Source organism: Petaurus breviceps, unplaced genomic scaffold, assembly GCF_028583685.1.
Source record: "Petaurus breviceps papuanus isolate PSGF00001 unplaced genomic scaffold, PetGlider_PUasm1.0 178, whole genome shotgun sequence".
Lineage (NCBI taxonomy): Eukaryota > Metazoa > Chordata > Mammalia > Diprotodontia > Petauridae > Petaurus > Petaurus breviceps.
Genome location: NW_027185777.1, coordinates 21,485,885 through 21,509,085, shown reverse-complemented (window position 1 = coordinate 21,509,085; position 23,201 = coordinate 21,485,885). Strand labels below are relative to the sequence as shown.

General features: G+C 41.9%; 1 long non-coding RNA gene across 2 annotated transcripts; it reads left to right on the top strand.

Annotated features, from left to right (window-relative positions):
• The first annotated feature begins 215 nt into the window (after positions 1 to 215).
• LOC138159783 (uncharacterized) lies at positions 216 to 16,364 on the top strand. 2 transcript variants are annotated; one of them, XR_011167972.1, is made up of 2 exons: positions 216 to 430; positions 16,088 to 16,364. It is a non-coding gene; the product is annotated as an uncharacterized lncRNA (long non-coding RNA). The 2 variants fall into 2 exon arrangements; XR_011167971.1 differs by lacking the exon at positions 216 to 430 and adding an exon at positions 8,645 to 8,780.
• Positions 16,365 to 23,201: the final 6,837 nt, after the last annotated feature.

Below are 23,201 nucleotides of genomic sequence, written 5' to 3'. Positions count from 1 at the left end.
ACACAGCCAGGCAAGTGTCTGAGACTAGATTGGAACTCAGGTCTTCCTGACTGCCCAATGTTCTGTCCACTGCAACATCAGCTGTATGGCCACTCTAATAAAGTTAATGGGAATGAATTCTATTTCCAAGTGCCCAGCCTCTCTTTGGAGGTCAGTGTTGAAAGCACCATGTTTTTTTAAACCAGGAGGCAGGAGCCCATGTTCACATGTTTGGGCAAAGCTCCCAGAGATGTGAATGTCTGCCCACAGCTTCATGACAGGAATTGGGGGCCCTTCTGCATATCATCCCCTAAGCATGAAACTTGAATGGAGTTCCAGAGCCTCCAGCCTTCTCTTCCCTCCCAGTCTGATTTCCATCTTGTCAAGGAACTCGGTCAACTGCTCTGACATCTGGAAGAGTCCCAGGCTAGGAGCAGTCCCTGCACCTGAGGTAAGCCATTCAGTGGTTGCAGGATGTATCAGTTAACAAAGGAAAATGGACGGTGAGGAGGTTTTTTTCCCCAGCTGCACAGGAGTGAGGAGGAAATGTGAATCATGCAATGCTCCCCCCAAAACAATTCAAGGAACTATCTAAAGGAAGTGACCAAAATAACTTGAGGGCTTGTCGCTCATGTTTGAGGAATCAAGAGAACAGAAGCTGAGATCTCAGTAGAAGGGGTTGGGGCAAACTGGGGGAGGGGAATTGGGAGGTCACCCATGGGAGGGGTGAAATTTCTGTGAACAAAGTTTATAAACTTTTATTGCCATAAAGTTGTTTGATGTCTCCCAGACCCAGGAAAGACCAGTTTATGGTTAAGAGCATGGATGGGGGTCTGGGGGCAGGGATTGCCTAGGAAACTGAGTCTTTCCTTGGGGGAACTAGGTCATGTCATTTCTGTATTGACTTGGACTAGAGAAGCGAAGAGGAAGAGCCAGATGCCCAGGGTGTGTGGCCACAGGGAAAGAAGTCTTTATCCAAAAAAGTTTTGACTACAGAGAAATCCTTACTGATGAGGACTCCTATGTCTGTTCCTTCTTCCTCTGCTCTGCCAGAGTCAATTTAAAAATAAAAATCCCTCTGAGCAGTGAGAGAGTTTTAAAGTCTTTGGGACCCCAGCTAACCAAACAACAAACCTAGCAGAGGATAAACAGTCCTCTGTTATCACACTCATTACCCCTAGCTTCAAAGGATTCAAGAGTGTTTATACAAAGAACACGAGAATTCTCTGTGTTTATTTTAAAGCCTGGACTTTAATAAACAGTCTTTAAAAAAAAAAACAAATAACACAAGGGGAAAAAACCTCCAGCTCTCCTTTGTTTTACACATCAGTCAAAACATAACACTCCCCTTGGCATTGGCTTTAAATACGTTTTGTTTCTTTGCAAAAGTTCACCATTTATGAAATAGGGAGACTTTATTACCTTTGATCTCCCCCACTGGCCCCTGCCTGGGTTTGGTTCAGAGTTCTCTGAAGCTAAGTACAACCACATGTGATGAGAGCTGCTGGTAAGCGGCATTGGCTGCTGGTGAAGTCAAGATTGGGTCTGGAAACACTAGAAAGGCCAATAATGCCAAGATGAAGGGTGTGCCCCCTTGCTCGAAGGAGACCTGTGCCAAATGCTCCCTCTTCCATGGCGTCTTCCTAGTTTACCTCTAATTGTGTCTGGATGGAAACTGGATCTAAGAAATCAAGGGCCCTAATAGTATTTCAGTGGGAAGGAAAAAAAAGCCAATTAGAGATTAATACACATCAGCAAACTACTCTTTCTAATCCCTCATGATGCTGGCCATATTCAAGATCATTTGGAGACCTCTGGGAAGTGTAAGGAGAGAGGAAAAAACGCCCATAATCAGAGAGAGTCCAATGTACAGGTATCAGCTTCCAAAGAAAATATTGTAGTATTATGTTCTATAGGAAGACAGCAGAGTTAGTTATTCCTCCCAAGGAAACATTCCTCAATGTCCTCTGCTGGTATTATGTATGGCTGAAGGTTGATGAAAAGTAAGTAGCCAAGAGGGTCATTCCCTTTTTCCCGTCATCAGGCATTTGGTCCATTTTACCCATCAAGTCCTCTGTGTACCAAGAGCCCTCTACAAGGGAGGTGAACGAGATGACCCCTAAGGTTCCATCTTGCTCTCTACCTGTCCAGGAACATCAAGCTGAATGATGAAGGAACGATGATCTTATGGAAAGCACACTGGTTTGCTTTCCAAAGGAGTAGGAGAATTGCTTTTTTTCTGAGTTATTCAAAAATAATAAACCCATTTTTCTGCTATCTCCAGATGAATACAGATTTAATCCAACTTCACAAATATCTATTAAGCACCTGCTGGTGCATGGATCTGGATTATACAGGCTCTTGACAGATAGGCAAGGGCATCTGAACTTTTCCCAGTAGGTAATTGGGAGCTATTGAAGATTCTGGAGTATAAGTAACAACCAGATCTGGGCATAAAGTGATAGCAATATGAAGGATGTATTAGAAGACAGAAAGAGGTCAAAGACAGGAATATCTGTTAAACCTTCTTCTTATGGTCTGCCAGATAGTAATGAGGAACTATACTAGGGCTGTAGCAGAGGGAATAGAGAGTAATATATGACTTCCCAGACTATTGACTCCCCCAGTCCCCCTTAAGAGCAGAGACTAGCTTCCTTTTGCATTTGTATCTGTTATTCAGTCCTTTCAGTTGTCTGACTCTTCATGACCCCATTTGGGGGTTTTCTTTGCAGAGATACTAGAGTGGTCTGCAATTTTCTTCTCTAGCTCATTTTATAGAAACTGAAGCAAACAGGGTGAAGTGACTTACCCAGGGTCACAAAGCTAGCAAGTGTCTGTATCAGCAAGCACCCCAGCGTCCCCAGGGTGGCTGCCAACACAGGTTCTTGGATCTGCTTTGATAAATGAAAGCAACTCAAAATGGGTTAACAAGCTTACTTTAATCAGTCAAACATGTATCGGTTATCCAGTTCAGGGGAAAAAGGTCAGCACCCCAAACTTCAGAGTATACAGACAGAATTATCAAGACAGAGAAACAGATCAAGTAGACAGCTTTCCAAACTGTCCAACCATTACATCCATACCAAATCAACATCTGGGTTTCTCAAAGCCGGGGGGCTCTCAACAACGGCTTCCCAGAGTCTCATCTGATCAAATCACAGAACACTTCTCAAAGTGAGGCCCAAAACAAAGCCTCAAATCAGGGTTTATATAGCCTCCTCCTGGCTCAGAGAATGTAACAACCTTCTGGACCCACTGGCCAATCAAAAAGTATCTACTGAAAAACAAGCCTCCCACCCCAGGCTCCAGGTGCACTTTAGCCTAGGGGCAGGGAAGATCTTAAAAATTTACATTCCCATTACAGTGTCTGAGGCAAAATTTGAACTCAGCAAGATGAGTCTTCCTGATTTCAAACCCAGCATTTTATCCACTCTACCATCTAGATGCCTATTTGTTCTCTAACAATTAGTATTGCTAACTGAAGCACTGTGTTTGGTACAGAGTGGGCATAATAGAAGAATTTTGGAATATCTTAAAGAACCATTATTTTCTTATTCATAAGAGAAAGAAAATAGAGATAGTAGTATGATTTATTTTTAATTCAAAGTAAAATTGTAATATCTATTGTGATTATTTTTATTTAAAATATATTTGCACAGATAGGAGAAATTATAGTAAAATTAGAAAAATATTTTTAAATTATTTTTTTTAATTCTTGTCCATTGATGTACCTAATGAATGTTTTTCATCCATCCATCCATCCATTTATTCATTCATAGGAGACTGTGTGAACAACAGTGCCACTAAAGAGAGGTGAAGTTGCCCATTTTAGAGAAAAGATAATAAATTCACCATAGAATATTTTGGTCTGAGAGGCCATCAGGAGACAGACATGTCTGTCCCATAGGCAGTTGGAGATGCTGATCTCTAAAAAGAGATAATGGCTATCTATATGGATATGATAGTTGAAACCATAAGAATGAACGAGACGCCAAGGATGAATGTGTAAGGAGAAAAGGCAAAAGGGATGAGGATGGAAACTTGTGAAGCATTTACTTTAAGGGGCTGAGAAAAGAATAAGGATTTAATAAAGGAGGAGAAAGGAAAGGCTACTCACTAGGTGGCCAGTTGGATACAGCACTTGGCCTACAGTCAAGAAGACCCGAGTTCAAATCTGACCTCAGACACTGACTAGCTATATGACCCTAGACAAGTCACTTAACCTCTGTTGGCCTCAGTTTCTTCATTGGTAAGATAAGGATAATCATAGCATCTACCTCCCAGGGTTGTTATGAGGATCAACTGAAATAATAATTAGCAAAGTGCTTAGCACAGTCCCTGGCATATAGTGGGTTCTATGTTTTTGTTGTTCAATTGTCTGACTCTCCATGACCCCATTTGGGGTTTTCTTGGCCAAGATAATAGAGTGGTTTACCATTTCCTTCCCCAGCTCCTACATAAATATTAGCTATTACTGTTATTGTATGGTATCTCTGGAGTCAGTGCAGATGAGAACATCTAGAAGGAAGGAATGATCACCAGTGTCAAATGTCATAAAGACATCAAGAAGGATGAGGCTTGGAAATAGAATGTTGGTTATGATGACTCTGAGAATTTTTGAAGAGCAGAATAGAGGAAATAAGAGAGTGCTGAGGGGGTGGTTGCTTCAAGGAACCAGTATAGTACAACAAAGAGACCACTGGCTTTGTGATCAGAGTACCTGGGTCCACAGCCCGCCCCGACCCTTGTTTCCTATATGACAGTGAGCCAATTATTTAATTTCACTGGGCCTCACAGGTTTTGCATTTCTCCAATTGTTGGGTGGTTAAAATAGATCCTCTTTCTATGGATTTTTCTACCTTCTTTCCTTCTCCAATTAGATATCTTCACCTATTAGGATGTAAGCTTCTTAAGGGTAGTGCCTGGCACATAGTAATTACTTAAGAAACACTTTATCGATTTCTCTGAAGTCTCTTCCTGGTCAGTATCTATATAATTTTATACATATGATTGTAGAAAAATAGGAATCCAAATTCATGATTACAATTGTGGATATGGGAAATGGTTGATAACAGCAGGAAAGAAAGATTTTAGCATTGTAGGAAATGGAGAATGAGATAGGCAATCAATAAGAGAGTGAATAAAGAGATTTCCAGAGGCCCCTTCCTGCCTTGAGAGAGGAACAGTGAGCTCCATGGAGTTTCAGAGGAGAACCTCCTCTAATGCACTTGGATTGGTTTCCATTTCCTCCTTTGTACTAATTGCATCAACAACACTTGAAAACATACTGTTAAAACATCAGCTAGACTATAATAGCTTCCATCTTGCTACTGACCCATCATAGAGAGGGCTGCCCTACTTAACACACCCAGGAAAATGGACTGCATATGTCTTGCCAATGCTTGGCTGAGCTCTTTTTAGCCTGTTTCTATCCCCTTCATTCCTGATCCCAGATGTAAATTTGGCCCTGTATTGACCATGAAAGCAGTAGACTCCAAACAGAAAGGAGGCTAAGGGTTCTAGAAGACTTCTTAGTCTGCATTACTAGGAGGAAGAATAAAAACTCTTTAGTGGTTGCCTAAGATGGAGCTTGCTCAATTATTGGGCCAGCTGGAAAGTGTTCTCCACCAGATCATATTCGCCTTTAACAGTGGGAGAAAAGGTAGTGGTACAGCTAAGATAAGCATTGGCAATGGTGTTATCAATGACCCAAAGGACAATGGAAAAATATAAGATAGGTGCATGGAGGTGGCTTCATTTTGCAAAGGATGACTTGGCATCTAGAAAAGGCTTAAAACATTTGAAGAATACACATGACCAGAAAAGGCAGCAGACCAGCCATGCAGTAAGAACAAGAGAATACATGGACAACTACAGTGCTACAATGGTCCACTCAAGATATTAAGAGAACCAAAAGAAAGTGTCCAATGCATCAAGGTGATCTTCTGTAGAGCATTTCTAGAAGGACATTGACAAGAATCATGGATGATGCGAGGAGGGATTCCAAGCTATTTGCACAAATTCTACTAGGTACCAGGTCTAGCCCCAACTTCTCCTGAGTGAAACAATCTGAACTTCACTGCTTTCAGATCCAGTCTGCATCTAAGAGAACAGAATCTGGCCATAGAGGTTTGAACTCTCTTGTTTTTCTTCAGTGACCCATTTTTCCTTGGTTCACAAAGTTTATTGAAACTCTGTGCTATAGTGATGGGGCAGTTCACCAACCCACACCTACTCTGGTGGCATCAAAACCAGCTGGCACTCCTAGCCCTCAAGGGGTTTTCACAATTTTAGGCTCAGCTCTAATGTGGAGAAAGTCCCCTTTGACCTCCTATTCTAGAAGATATAATTCAGTTCAATTCAAAATCATTTATTAAGTAACTACTGTGCTAGGTGATGAAAGCAATACAAAGTTCAGATAAACTTTCTTGGGGCTTATAGCCTAATGATGAGATATGACCCATAGGCAAATAAGTATAATTCTAAAAAAATAGACTGGGGATTAGAGGAAGGGAGTGGTATGTGAAGTTCTAAGGGTGATCAGTCATGACCAACTGGGAAGATCAGGGAAATGGAGGAAATGCCATTTGAGTTAGACTTTGAGTAGGAATTTAATAGTCAGTGAAAAGCAGGGAATAGCACTGGCAAAAGTCATGAACTGTGGGGTGTAGAAGGGAGGAAACCAAGCATATTGTGGAGAAGGTGAGTAGCCTAGTTTAGTGGAAGTATAGAATGTGTGGACGGGAATAATATTAAATACTGCCAGAAAGATAAGGTGATACCAGCTTGAGGAGAAAAACTGGATGCCAAGTAGAGAGGCAAAGGGAATGTGAAGCAGTTAGGGCAGAGAAGTGGCCTTCCTAGATCTATGCCTGAGAAAGACAAACAGTAGAGAGAGTTTGGAGTGCTTGGTAGCACAGTGGAGAGAGTGGTAGGCCTGGAGTCAGGAAGATGCATCTTCCTGAGTTCAAATCTGGCCTCAGACATTTCCTAGTTGGGTAACCTTTTTTTGCCTCCATTTCCTCCTCTGTAAAATGAGCTAGAGAAGGAAATGGCAAACCACTCTAGTATCTTTGCCAAAAAAAAACCCAAATGGGGATGGGAATATAAAATTCATAAGAAAATAATTTTCTGGTATTAAGATATCTGAATTTGTTTTTTAAATCATGCTAAAAAGTGACCCTCCTGGTATCCCTCTTCCCCCACTCCAGGAGTCTACCAATGTTAAAATCTTAGTCCCTGATTGTGAGTCTGCAGATTGGCCTCCCATTTCACCATTAACTGGGTAGTTAACCTTGGGCAAGTTACAGCCTCTGTTCATTCACTTGTAAAATGAAAGGTTGGGTTAGTAGACCTCTCTGGTACCCTACAGCTATACTGGGTAACAAGTGTAACTAGGTGGAGCAGTCTGGTTCCTATCAGTTGGCAGGACCCTGGGGACATATAGCTTTCAACCAGCACTCAGTTCACCGCTGCCAAGTCACTATTATCCCACAGATTTTTATCTAGGTGAATGACTCATTCAAACTTTGGTTCTTTGGGCACCCACTTAACCATATGCTCAACCCTTCCCTTCCTGTTGGCTTCATTTATCCACCTTCACTAAAAGTCCATAAATTAAACACACAATTTAAACAGATTAATAATAAAGACACGGTAAAAACAGAAACATTAGCTGCTTATAGCATAGAATGAATGTTCTCCTCAATAGCTTTTCCCAAGACAGAAATTACTTTTAGGCTGAAGTCATTCTTCCTATCACATCAAGGGAGTAGTAGAGAAAGCTAACCTGGAACTTTAGTATCTTATTATAGACTTCCCATCTTCCCATGAAATGTACACAGAAAATTAATTCATTACTGGGTTAGAGAGCCCAGTAGAAACTTTGCTCATTCTCAGCTGCAGCTACGCAGGCAAACTGGGACACAGGGTTGCTCTTCCAGGGCACCTATTTCTCATGCTCCTCTCTGTCCCTACAACGTAGATCATAGCTCAAGTACTACAGAGACTGATGGTCATGTGGTACCACCTGACTCCAATCATAGGCAGGGTAATGGACTTTCCTCAGTTCCACTGTCTTGGAGGCTATTCTGTTTCACTTTCAAAGTCTACATACAGTCCTGATAGTAGCCTCCTCTGTCTGCTCATCTGCATTGAACCCGGAGACCAAAAAGACAAATGAAGTTGTGTCCAAATGGCAGAGTATTGTAGAAGACACTAAAAATACTTCCCTCTCTACTGGCTTCTTCTTTGCTGCACACAAATATGCCCAGGCCTCTCTCATCCTCTAAAAATTCCCACTTGAAAAATATTTTTTTTTTAAATCCAGAGGGCAACATTTTCCTGCTCTCTCCCCTTCAAAAAAAAAAAAATGGAGTGCCTAGGTGGCACAGTGAATAGAGCACCGGCTCTGGAGTCAGGAGGACCTGAGTTCAAATTTGACCTCAGACACTTAACACAAAAACTAGCTGTTTTTTGTTGGGCAAGTCGTTTAACCCCAATTGCCCTCCAAAAAGCAAAAAAAAAAAAAATTCCCACTTGATCCTACTATCCCACCCAGAAATCTTTTTTTTTTTCATCTCTCCTTCCCTTTTTTGCTAAGGAGCTAGAAAAAGTCATCTATGCTTTGTTTCCATTTCCTCTTTTCTCACTCTTCTAACCCACTGAAATCTGGCTGTCAGCTTCATTGTTCAGTTGAACTGCTATCTTCAAAATGACTAGTAATTGCTTAATTGCCTGATTGAATGACCTTTTCACAGCCTTCATCCGTTTGGGCGTCTCCGCAGCATTGAACACTGCAGGTGATCACTTCTTTCTACTGGGTGCTCTCTCTTCTCTAAGGTTTTGTGATACTTCTCTCTCCTGGTTCTTTGATTGATTACCTAGCCAACTGCTCCTTCACATTCTCTGTTGGATCTTCAACCTTGTCACACCTAACTGGGAAGGGGGGGGGGTCGTTTCCTCTCCTCTTTTCTCTCAATACTAACTTGATTGGTGATCTCATAGGTTCCTGTTAATCCAATTATCATTTTTGTGTTGATTCCCAGGTCTAGAAATACAACCCTAGAATTTGTTCTGAGTTCCATTTCCATATCTCCAATCATTGGCTAGAGACAGAGAAGAGCATTCCCTGTAGGCATTCTTAGACTCTGCAACTTAAAAACCAGAACTTCAAATTCTCCGCTATTCTTAACTTTCCTATTACTCTTAAGGGTATCACCAATCTCCCATTCTCCTTGGGGACATGTAAGTGGTGTAGTAGATAGAGTGCCGAGCCTGGAGTCAGAAAGACCTGAGTTCAAATCCAGACTCAGACACTACCGTGTTTCCCCGATAATAAGACACTGTCTTATTATTTTTTTTGGAAAGAAAAACACCAGAGGGCTTATTTTCAGGGGAGGTCTTATGTTGTCCTGCCTCAGCTCTCCTCCGCGGCACTGTTCTCAATGGCGCCAGCAAGCAAATCACTGGGGAAGAACAGGATGACGGGCTCACTGCTGAAGCTCTGATTGGATGCAGCTCGGAGCGCAGCGTGCGTTTCATGGCGGGGGGGGGGGACAGTGCATACAGAGGGTACCGTAATGTAGCGTGTAGCGCAGGGGATCACCTTCACCACAGTAGCAATCTCAATAGGGCTTATTTCCGGGGGAGGGCTTATTTTAGAGGAATCTTACACAGTAAGGGGAGGGCTTATTTTCGGGATAGGTCTTATTATCGGGGAAACACAGTAGCTGGGTGACCCTATTTGCCTCAGTTTACTCATCTGAAAAATGAGCTGGAAAAGAAAATGGCAAACCACTCCAGTATCTTTACCAAGAAAATCCCAGATGGGTCGTGAAGAGTCAGATACAAATGAACAGCCAAAACAATCTATTCTCCTAGGTTTGAATTCAGCATCCTCTGACGTTACTCCTTATTCAATAAACTCCAGTGGTGCCATCTTATTTCCAGGATCATATATAAAATCTTCTGGCTGACTTTTAAGGCTCTTCATAATGTAGATCCCGCCAACCTTGCCATTTGTCTTACACCTTACTCCGCCAATTGCCCCACATGCTTTGCAATCCAATGACACTGGCCTCAAGACATCCCCTGACTCCAGGCATTTTCACTAGCTGTTGCCCATGCCTGGATCTTTCTCCCACTTAATCTCTGTTACCTGGTCTCTCTGGCTTCCTTCAAGATCCAGCTCAAATCACATGTTCTGCAAGAAACCTTTCAGGGTCCTTCTTAACACTAATGCATTTCCTCCCTCAATTACCTTCAATTTATCCTGTCTATATCTTGTTTGTTATTGGACTGTTGTCTCCCCCATTAGACTCCATGCAAATATGAGGTCCTTGAGATCAGGGACTGTTTGCTGCATTTCTTTGTATCCTTGGTGCTTAACACAGTACCTGATACAGAGCAGGTCCTTAATAAATGCTTGCTAACTGACTTTTCACTCTCACTCATCCCATACATCCAGTCTCTTGTCATTTTTGGCCAAAACTTTGCCTTTTTAACTGTTATAGTCTTTCTTATATATGTCCCTTTTTCTCCATCTACACACTCTCCACCCTAATTTAGGACTTCATGACCTAATGCCCAGAATATTGTAATGGCTTTCTGGTTGTTATCCTTGTTTCATGTCTCTTCTGAGGCCAACCCATCTAAAGTGATTTTCCAGTACATTTCTATGGAAGGAAAATGACTGTACTACAGACAATATGTAATCAGCTGGTGGTTATCAGCTCAAATCCTACATTTGGCAAGGGGTCTCTCCAGGTTCCCCTGTGTGGGAGGGGAATGCTAGTGCCTCCCTTCTGGGATTACCTTCTATTTACACTGCATGTAGATAGTTGCATCATCCCATTAGAATGTGACCTCCTTAAGGGCAGAGACCAAGTCTGCTTTTCTGTGTACCCCTGGCGTGTAGCGCAATACTTTGGCACATGCTAAGTGCTCAATAAATGCTTGTTGACTGAATGAGCAATTAGAAATTGCATTGTAGGGTTCTAATTGTGGAGTCCTGCCAAGCCATGTGACTTTGAGTAAGTCCTTTGACCTCTATGGACTTCAGTATCTTCTTCAAGATTCTGCAAAATCTTGGACTAGAGGATCTCTCAGGTCTCTTTCAGCTCTAAAGTTCTATGACTCTCTACTTCTACCCATTGCTATGTACATACAGAGTTGCTTCTGAAAGCCTATTACATGGGAACAATTTTATTAAAAATTTTAAAGATTCATTTATAAGTTCTCTAGGTGACCATCTGCTGTACAAAAATATTTTAGAGTTGCAAACTTGTTACAAAGCCCATTTTCCCTCACAAAGACATATGAAGCAAGGCACAAGATCCAGGCTACAATATTAACACAGGGATTTTCTGGCTTATAACACATTAGTTAGAGAACAAAACAGGAGACCAGAAGAAAAATGGTGTTTCTGATTTTACTGTTAAAGATCTTCATTTGGAGGCACTGCTCCCCAGACCACCAATTATGTATGTACTACAGCTGTTTTGTCTGTACACAAGAATTATTTTATTTAGGTTGGATACAAATGAGAGGTCTGCAAATGTTAATCCTGCTAACCCACAGTAAGCCAGTTCAAGAATACACTGTTTTCTACCCTTGATTCCCTTCCCCCTTGACCTAAGTAGCCCCAGATCATGACACCTGGTTATGTTCTCCACTTGTATTCCAATGCTGATGAGTGATACTGGAAGAAGTCACCTATCCATTAGAATGTAAACTCCTAGCAAGTAGGGATTATTTCATTTCGTGTATCCTGAGTGCCCCACCCATAGTAGGTACTTCATAAATGCCCAATTGATTGAATCATCTGAGTGGGTCCCATGTAAATCATATTATCCAACCTAAACAAGGCACTCATTGCTTCATGACTATCATTTTCTTCTTTCTCAGTTGATTCTGTAACATGCCCTTCAGTGACTGTACCAAACTTCTTTGGAGTTACCCTGTCATCAGAAATCCCAGCCATTAGGGGCAACCAGGTGGCTCAGCAAGTAAAGAGCATTGCTGCCAGTGTCGGGATGACCTGGGGATCAAATCCGGGCTCAGATACTTAGCACCACACCCAGAAATAACTGACCCAAGTTACTTAACCCCGATTGCTTGGGGCGGCCAGGTAGCACAGCAAGAAGAGCACCGGCTCCAGTGTCAGGATGACTTGGAGATTGAATCCCAGGCTCAGACACTTAGCATCCACCCAGAAACACCTGGCCATGTAACCTTGAGCAAGTTACTTAACCCCAATTGCTTAGGGGCAGCCAGGTGGCTCAGTGAGTAAGAGCATCGGCTCCAGTGTCAGGATGACCTGGATCAAATCTGGGCTCAGATACTCAGCACCACAGCCAGAAATAACTGGCCGTGTAACCTTGAGCAAGTTACTTAACTCTGATTGCTTAAAAAAAAAAAAAAGAAATCCCAGCCATGCTGCACACTTTCCTCCCAGTACACTCTCAGGCCTGGCCTAACTCCACACCAGCTGCCTGACCCCCTGGGGATGATAATCTGCCTTCAATCATTCCTCAGTGATGTGCTTACTCCCACCCCATCATACTTTCCCCATCCCAGGGATTCTGAACCCTAAGCTGTCAAACTCCACTCCTCATCCTACACTATCTGGTTCAACTCTACACTGACCCCTTCCCTTGAGTGCTTTGCCCCTTTATCTTGCTACCAATCTTGCCCTGCTAAACCTTGCATTAATCCTACTATCTGCTGCCTTCACTCCTACTCATGAGCATGCTAATGAAACTAGAGAAAATCACAAAACCATACAAACTGGATCCACTATATGTTATGTTAAATATTCTTAAATGCACCCTCACTTGCAAGGCAATCCTTTTACCTCCCCAATCAGTTCACTTTCTTACTCACCACCATTGACTTTTCTGAACTTTTTCATCCCTCCCCAAGCCTTCCAAGTCTTCACCTCCCCACACACTCTCAGCTGAGAATCTTGCCTCATGTTTTATAGAAAAATAGAGACCATTTGCCAAAAGTTCCCTTTTCTTCCCTCCTCTTCATCTCATGTCACTCAGATGCTTTCCCCCACTACGTCCTCATAAAGTGGCTCTTTCCTTCACCTCGGCTAACCTCTCCACATGCACAAGTGATCTCATGCCATCCTGTATTCTCCAACGTTGCCCTCTCTATCATCCCTACACTCTCACTAATCTTCAAAGTTTCCCTCTCTATTGGCTGCTTCCCTATCAATTACCACGATGACTATGTTTTACCTGTCTTCAAAATATTGTCGCTTTCATTCATCCATCCCCACTAGCTAGCATCCTTTATCTCTTGTCCTTTTCATGGCTAAAGCCCTTGAGAAGATCATCTGCACTTAGTGTCTCCACTCTTTTTTCCTCTCCTTCTTCTTAACTCTCTGCAGTTTAACTTCTGACCTCATCGTTCAATTCATAATGCTCCCTTCAAAGGGACCAGTGATCTCTTACTTGCCAAATCTAAATGGCCTTTTATTATCCTTATGGACTTCTCTGCAGCCAGTGACACTATTGTTCACCCTTCCCGCCTTGGTGCTTTTACTCTACTCTCCAGATTTCTGTGAGAATACACTATTCTAATTCTCCTTCCTTTCTGACTTTTCATTTGTCAGTATCCTTTGCTGCCTCTTTTCTGTTTCCTGTACACGATTTCATTTAGTGATCTCATCAGCATCTTCTCCAGCAAATTCACTTGTCATGATCTATGCAGATGATTCCCAGCCCTAACCTCTTTCCTAATCTCCAGTTCTTATCTCCAACTGCCTAATAGACATGTAGAATTTGATGTCCCATAGATATCTTAAACTCAACATGTCCCAAACTAAAGTCATTATATTTTCCCCTAAATTCTCCCCTCTTTTTAACTGCTTTATTAGTGGTAAAGGCATCACCACCCTCTCATTCACCCAGGCTTGAAAATTAGATTCCTCCTCAACTCCACACTCACACCTATCCCACATATCCAATCTGTTGGCAATTTTTTTTCAATTTTCCCATCTCTCATATATATCCTCTTCTCACCACTCGTACAGCCACCATATTGGTATAGTCATGCATCATCTCATACCTGGACTATTGCAGTAGCCTGCCGGTTGGTCTCCCTGCCTCAGTCTGCCCTGACTCCAGTTTATCTTCCACTCAGGTCTCAAAGTAATCTTCCTAAAGTGCACATCTGACCTGCATTCCTCTATTCAGTAAAATCCAGTGGCTCCCTATTCTTTCCAGGATCAAATACAAAATTCTCTGTTTGACTTTTAAAGCTTTTCATAACCTGGCCTCTTCCTTCTTCTTCCCATTATACTCCAAGGATCCAGTGCCAGTGGTCTGCTTATTGTTCCCCAGACCAAACACTCCATCTTTTGACTCCAGACATTTCATTGGTTATACTCTATGCTTGGAATGCCCCTCTTTCTCATTTTCTCCTTTGGCTTCCTTCAAGTTCCAGCTCAAATCCCACCCTTTACAAAATGCTTTTCCGGCCCCCCTTAACACGAATGTTTCTGAGATTACCTCCAAATTATCCCGTATTTATCTTGTTTATACATAAATGTTGCATAACATCTCCCCGTTAGTATGTGAGCTTCCTGGTGACAGAGACAAAGCTTTTGATTTTCTCTGTATCCCCAATGCTTGCACAGTATCTGCCACATAGGAAGCAGCTAATAAGTATTGATTGACTCACTGAGGGACTGACAAGCTCTGCTCAAGCCCATTATTCATAGAATGCAGGGTTTTGACCAGAGATTAGAGACTCAGCCTAAGTCCCAGACAGCACTTTCATCAAGCCTACTCTGATCTCCTCAGTAATAAAGGCTCTTTCCTTCTTCGTATTATCTTGAATGTATGTATCTGTGTAGAGATTGTTTTCCAAGAATGGAATGTAGAGTCCTTGAAGATGATGATGATGATGATGATAACTAGCATTTATATGGCACTTTATGATTCACAAAAAGCTTGACATATATCATTTAAGGACAGAAGCCATTGTGTTTTGCATACAAAATAGGAAAGGGAGGCCAAGTAGAGGAGGGGAAAGATACAGAAATATGGAAAAAAGATTGAGGAAAATGATGAATGGACAGAAAAAGGAGACCCACCATTGAGGTATATTAATTAGGGTATATTCTGGAGAGAGCAGGTTGGGGAATTAACTTTGGCCAGATTCTTAGGAAAAAAAGCTAATTCCAAGCATGGGAAACAAGGAGGATTAAGTAACAGGAGGGGGCAACTAGGTGGTATAGTGGATAGAGCCCTGGGCTTAGAATCAGGAAGACTCATCAATATGTGTTAAAATCTGGCTCCAGATACTTACTAACTGTATGACCTTCAGTTAATCACTTAAGCCTGTTTGCCTCAGTTTCCTCATCTGTAAAATGAGCTGAAAAAGGAAATGGTGAACCACTCCAGTATCTCTGCCAAGAAAACCCCAAATGGGGTCACAAAGAGTCAATCACAACTGAATAACAAAAGGTATCGGGGTTGGGTAGAATCTGCTTAGGAGGGTAGCTTCAGGCTGTGCCCCATCATGGTGACTGGTACCCAGACTGAAGGACCCTCTTTCCTCAAGGACCAAAGGGTGAGTGGCAATGTGGTGTAATGGACAGGAGGATTTTGGACTGACTGCTGGCCCTGACACTTAGCTGCCACCAGTTGGACTAGTGCCCATCTCTCAGCCTCAGCTTCTTCCTGTGAAAAATGAAAAAGTTAGATGAGATGATCTCTACAATCCCTTCCAGCTCTCCATGCTATGAATAGGGGTGAGACAGCATGTCACTAAGAAAAGAAACCAGACTTAGGTGCTCATTTGGGTGACATTGGACTCTATAACTAAATTTTTTACCTGTTATTTTCCTACTAGTGTGTATATTTTTGTACTTAAAACAGCTGACAGATTATGTGCTGACTGGTGTACTTAACAAAAGAGGAGGGATGCTAAGGAAGCCTAGTGGGCAGACCTCTAGTCAAATGGCCATGGTCTAAACAGAAATCTCCAGTTCTGGGCATTAAGGAGTGAAAGGTCTAATGGTTAGCACAGGGACTGCCACCACAGGGGAACTCTTCCTCTTGACTTCTCTTTTCAATACTTCCCCCACCAGGGACCAACGAGGACACATCAAGAGTTTAGAGGAGTCTCTTCCATGACCACTGGGGGTTTTCCTCCCCCTCTCCTATCTCTTCCTTCTTCCTTCACCCTTTCCCTTGAGGCCCAGAGCCCAAAATCCATCTAAGTAGTTTGACTGATGATGACACAACCTGGAAGAGATGCAACTGAGACTCTTAGGTCTTATCATCTGAGAACTTAAAACTCAAAAAAGTTTTTTAAATGAATGTTAAAAACAAATAAATGAATGAATAAACAAATGAATCAATGAATATTTAAATGACTGTTATTTGTCCATTCTCAAAGAGGGTGAATGAATAGATAAATACATAAATGAATGAACAAATAAGTGGATGAATAGATAAATGAATGAATGAAAGGTTAAATAACAAATGAATGGATAAATGAATGAATAAATACATAAATGGGTTAATAAATACATATTGAAGAGGAGGGGAAAAAACTATTGAGATGGGCCCTGGTCACAAAACTTAACTAAAACCAAGTCCCTACTCTTAACGAGCTTAGCAGCTTTGTAGTTTACAAGGCCCCTCACATGCATTTTCTCATGTGAAGAACATAATGAGCATATAATATAGGCAATGTGGATCTTATTATTCTCAATAATGGAAAAAGATGAGACTCTGAGAGATGACGTGATTTGCCCAAGCTGACACCATGGAACCAGAGTTTGAGTCTAGGACTTCTTTTGAATTCCACTGGAGACAGGCCAGGACCCTGCACCCAACCATGGGCCTCCCGCCCAACTCCTTGCAGCCATCACCCTAGCAGCAACATTTACAGAGAGTCAGCTTGGCAACGTCTCCAGAAAGTGCCATGGTCATAGCTACCAAAGACCCAGAAAAGAAAGTGTTTGCCACCAAAGTCGTTGTCACTAAACAATGGCTCAACATCAGAACCACCTATGATTTTATTAAGGGAAATTGCATTAAAGAGGCATTCTCCTCTGTTTTTGCCGCTGCACCCTATGGACCACGGAGCCTTTTCATCTGACTTGCTGCTAAAATTTTCCATGTCTATTGTCTCCCCCATTAGAATGTGAACTCCCTAAAAGAAGAGGTTGTCCTGTTTTTCTATTTGTATTTCCAATGCTTAGCACAGTCTTTTGCATACAATAAATGCTTCTTAAGTATATTTTTCATTCATTCAGACTTGAGGCCCGATGTACGTTTGATTTCACCATAGCTGCCTAGATTAAACTTTTTTTATAAGTAAAGTTTCTAGCAAGACAAGTAAAAGTCTTAGCACACCCCAATCTGACTAAAGATGGCAGGTGTGGCATGCTGTTACTGGCTATCCTTTGAAGAAGACTGGCTCATTCTAGGTTCCACCCAGCCCCTGCATGGTACTGGTGATTACTAATATTTGCCATTATTTAAAATGATGATGACCATCATCCCTTCATATACCCTGTTGTGCTAGGAGTCACTCTGAAGGAAATGAGCCACAATCAAGATGATCCAGGATTCCGATGGTAAGTGTAGGAAGTACTGCATCTCCTAGGCTTCCCATCATGGCACCCAGCCATTTGATGACTCCTCATGTCCAGAAAAAAAAAATGGAGGGGGATAAAGACAGAAAGACTGAGATCTTAAGGGAATCTGTCCAACTGGGGCAGGAAGCATAGCGTGCTAGCAGAAAGAGAACTGGATACAGAGTCAAGAAATCTAGGTTCTGGTATGGTCTTTGCCACTAATTAGTTGTGTGACAGTGAGAAAATCACTTTGGTTTGCCAGATTTTCAGAAGTGTCAAGTGAGCCGTAGGGATTCAATACTGTCATACCTCTAAGGACAGTTGAAAGAATGCTAACTCTGAAGTCAGAGTACCTGGGTTCAGAGCCTGCTTTTGACCCTTACTACCTCGGTAACTTCGGGCAAGTCACTTGCTAGATCTCAGTTTCCTCGTTTGTAACACAAAACAGTTGGGCTAAATGGCCCGTGAGGTTCCTGACCATTATGTTGCTCTCAGCCTGTGATCCTATGCAGAATATTCCTTGCCACCATTTGTTCTGAAACTCCCCAGTCCAGTTAGTAACTGCCAGGCTCACTTTCCCAGGAGACAATGGATGCCTGACCCCTTCATGACTGGGGATTCATCAAAGGCTTCCCTGAGAGCCAACAAAAACAAAAGGAAGATGAAACTTAGGGTTCCACAGACTTAACAGAATTTTAAAACTGCAAAGCTCTTAGATAAAGACTTGTACACAAGCAAATATAACATATAAATCAGAATATAAGAGGGATCCCTTTCATGTTTGGGTTGAGCCCAAGGGACCAATAAGGTCCCTCCCAACTCTTAAATTCAGTAATACTGAGAGGTGCATCAAAGTAGTAGAAGGTGCTGAGATCAGATGAGGGGAAAATCACTTCCACCCTTTCTGAACTGGGCCTCTGGGAATAGCTAGGATGTCATTCCTTTTCATTTTTTTAAGTACAAAAAGCATTTATTAAGCACTTCTCTCTGTGAATTATACTGTGTTAGCCTCTGAAGGAAAAACAGAGGAAGAAGACATGGCTATGCTCTTAAGGAGTTTACAATTTAGTAAGGGGTCCTAAGATGAGTTCCTATCTCTGTCTCTTCTATTGACATTCGAACTCTTTCTCAAGGCAAGCTCAAATGCTACCTCCTCCATGTTTCCTCTCATCTGGTGTCATATCATTGCCCTTGCATACTATTCGGGTTCATACTACATTTGTCTGGGAACATATCTTTCTCCAAGGTCTTTTCAGATCTTCAATTTTGTTCTTCTAGGAAGCTTAGAACTTTGTTTTCTTGTTCATCCTATGGCTTTTTCTCCAGGACTATCCCTAGTCTTTTTGTGCCTGGGGCAAGGGGAACAAACACTCTCTCAAATACTGCTGGAGAGACTGGCATGAATAGAGGAAAGGAGAGGAAGCACTATCTGGTAGTTTCTTGTTTATCTAAAAGATTCCTACCAACTATGTGCTAAGCTTAGTTATTTTCAGCTACTAAAAAACTTCAAGGGCTGTCAGCACCCTCTAAATTTTTATGCCCTAGGGCAAAACCCTAGTCATCCTGCCCTAGTTATAGCTCTGATTTTCTCTCAAAAAAGCCCCTGGCAAATCACCAGTTATGAAAGGGTAGGCATCCTCTCTAGGAAAAACGAGCCTGGTTGTTACTAGCTGAGTTTGGAAAGCTCAAAACAAAAGATACAAAGGCATATATATACTGCTTCTTCAAGAACCTCTGATGGCAGCAGGAATGGACACAGGGATATGCACAATTTATAGTCACCAAATTGGGCAGGAACTTAGAGATCATCTATTCCAAGTCACTCATTTTACATATAGGGAAACAGAGGTCCAGAGAAGGAGTGACCAGCTCCAAATCATCAAGGAGAAGCAAGATTTACTGAATCCCATTCCAATTTTCTTTCTACTACACCATCTTCCCTCCCATCTTCTGCACTTAAATTTGAATGTAAAGTTCTCATTCTTACAAATTAAAAAAAATCCAATTTAATTAAAAAGATATGTGAACTCCAGGTTATAGTTGGTCAGAAGTCTCCAGACTCTTCATAGAGCATCGATTTCCTTCTAAGGGACCTTAGAGGTCTGCAAACGTGATCTTTGGTTATTTCAGGAACAGGCACAATCATTTTATTAAACAATTAAATAGCATCTGTCATCTAAATTTAGATTCCAAGACAAAATGTCACTAAGGGGCCTTTTTACTGTTAACTGCAAAATACTTCCATTGGAGAAACATCCAAACGCATCATAGGCTTCACAAGGAGACTGTTGCAGACTGAAAGATCCTATACAGCCCCAGATGTTTCTATTCCTTTACTATTTAAAGTATCTTGGCAATTAGGATCACTTGTAGATTTACTGTTGAGGCTTCAAGCATGTGACATTTCAAAAGTGATTTATTTTTCCCCATGGCCTTTTTTTTTTTTAAGTCAGTTTAGAAGGGCTCTTCACACATCCATCATACAGGGACTCCAAGTTACCCTTACAAATGTGCTTCTCCACCTCCATTGATTGCCATTCAGTTGCTACACTTTCTGACTCTGACTTCCATGGTTACCAGTTCAAGTCAACAGTATTCCATTCCTTGGAAAGCAATCCAGACACAGACCAATGCAGTAGCATTAAGCCATGCAATAATAATCATGATGACTAGCCCTTATATAGAACCTACTATGTGCTAAATGCTTTACAAATGTTATCTCATTTAATCTTCACAACAACCCTGGGAGGTAGGTACTATTATTATCCTCATTTTTAAAGTTGGGAAAACTGAGGCAAGCAGGTGATGTGACTTGTCCAAGGTTACAGAACTGGTAAGTGTCTGAGGGTATCTTTCTGATTCCTGACCCTATGCGCTATCTGCTGTGCCTAGGTTCCTAGGTTCTAGTTCTACCATATGCTAACGGGGCAGCTAGGTGGAACAGTGGATTGAGTGCTGGATATGGGGTCAGGAGGACCTGGAGTTCAAATTTGACCTCAGATACTTCCTAGTTGAGTTACCCTGGGCAAGTCACTTAACCCTGGAGAAGGAAATAGCAAACCATTCCACTATCTTTGCCAAGAAAACCCTAAATGGGGTCACGAAGAGTCAGACATGACTGAAAAATGGTTAAATAACAACAACAACAACTATAATTACCTAAAGCTATGGAGGCTTATAAACTTCCTGGGACTCAGTTCCCTCATCTGTAAAATGTGGCAAATCAAGATCCTTGCCAGCTCTCTAGCTCTGTGATTTGTTAAGTCTGTGATCCAATTGTAACTGGGTGGATTTTCTACAATAAAATAATAACAGCTAGCATTTACATAGCACTTTAAGGTTTGAAAAGCACTGTATAGATGCTGGTACATTTGGTCCTCATCCTGTAAGGACAGTGCCATTATCATCCCCATTTTTCTGATAAGGATGCTGAAATCCACTGAAGTTAATGATTTGCCTAGGGTCACAGAGGTAGAAAGTGTCTACAGCAGTATTTGAACTCAGGTCTTTCTGACTCCTGGCCCATGCTCTATCCTCTGCCCCACCCAGCTGCCTAAGAACAAGGTTAGAGTTGGACAAATAGATCTGCATAGAAATGATAATTGAAACAATGGGAGCTGCTGATGTCACCAAGTGAATAAGTTTAGAAGAAGAGAAGAAAGCCTAGGACAGAGCCTTGGGGGACCCCCATAGTTAGTGGACATGACAGGGATAAAGATCCGGCAAGGGATACTGAGGAGAGGGCATCCAGAAGAGGGTGATTAGCAGTGGCAAAGGCTGCAGAGAGGTCAAGAAGGATGAGGACTGATAAAAGGTCATCAGCTTTGGCAAACCTTAAGCGTTCCAGAAATGTGATTATTATTAGCAGAATACTTTTGTAGCAGTCAAATCTCTTTATTTTTGTTTCACCGTCACTATAAAATAAGGGTTGGAAAGTGCTTGAGCCAGAGTTCTCTCTGATCAGCTGGGAAGCCCAGCTGGCCAGAATCTCTCCCCTGAAATTGCTTGTAAAAATTTAATAAACGTGTCTAACACATTTTGGCCAAAACAGAAGGTAAAGCCTATTCATTCCACATCTGATGCAGCAAAAATTTTTCTGCCCTTGGAGTCAAGAGACCTATATTTGAATTCCAGCTGTGACACTTACTAGATGCTAAGTGACATTCAAATCACCTCACCCATCTGAAGAGTCTGTTTCCTCATCTGGAAAATGGGTTTAACCATTTTTATGTAACCTATTTCTAAGGGCTCCGTTGAGAAAAATACATAATAAACTTTAAAGTACTACATAAGTGTGAGCTGTTGTTGTTATTCTACTAAGGGCTCAGTATTTTCCACTAAAGCATTTTATTGATGCTCCACTGTGACTGTCAGTCAACAAACATTTATTAAGTGCTTACCATATGCTTAAATACATTAAGTACCTAGCACTGTGCTAAGTGCTAGGCATATAAAGAAAGGCGAGAACATGGTCCCTGCCCCTATGGTGCTTACATTCTAATGGAGGAGACAATGCGCAAACTTAGTACATACATACAAGATACATACAAGATATAAACAGAGTAAATAGAAAGTAATCTGAGAGAAGGCACCAGATGAGGCAGGAGGAAAGGCATCCTGCAGAAGGTGGAATGTGAAATGAGTCTCCAAGGAAGGCAGGAGGTGGAATTGAAGAGGGAGAGCATTTCCAGGCACAAGGGACAGACCATCAGTGTGAAGGCAGAGTTGGGAAATGGGAAGCAAAGTGTGAGGGACAGAAAAAAGGTCGATGTTGCTAAACTAGAATAAATGCGGGGGCATAAACTATAAGATGACTAGAAAAGTAAGAAAGACCAGGTTGGAAGATTTGGGGTTCACCAAACCTGGACCAGAGAACACAAGTTCTGGCTTATTGTTGGGGTTGTCCATCCTGTTTTGGAAGAGGACCAACGACATTACCAGGGGTGTCTTGACTTTGGCGTGGACTGGGTTTAAGTGAGTTACACAGTTGTCAGACTTACTCTCTTTTCCAGCCATCCCTAATCCTCTTGACTTTTGTCATGCCACTGGACTTCAATGACTTGGCTTATACTTGAAAATGAGAAAAGCATCAAGCATGAACTGCCTGCTGCTTGAGAAACCAGTCCAAGTTCAGGAAGGCTGGCGAGCAGGTTGGTTATTGGGTGGTGAATTTGGGGGCCACCATAACTCTTGAAAACCCAATATACTTTGGTGGAAGGAGTACCCCCAACACAACCTTTGTCTGTCTCTCCTACCTTAAAGTCTACAGTGTTGCCTTACTGGCAAAGAAGGCAACATGGTATCTAGAAAGAAAAGATTCTAGAACCCGAGAACTTGAATTCAAATACTGTCTCTGGTGCTTACTACCTGTGTGACCTTGGCCAAATGATTTACCATAGATTCTTCTCTCAGGTTTCTCCCAGCTCTGAAGCTATGATCTTATGATTTCAAAGTAGAAGACCTGATCTCTAGTTAGCCCTCTGTTGCTGGACAGCTATGTGACCCTAGAAAAACTTCTCTGTGCCTCAGTTTCCTCCTTTGTAAAAAGAGGATAAATAACCTACCCACACTAGACAAAGGATATTGTTAGGCTGGAATGAGTTCATGAATGTGA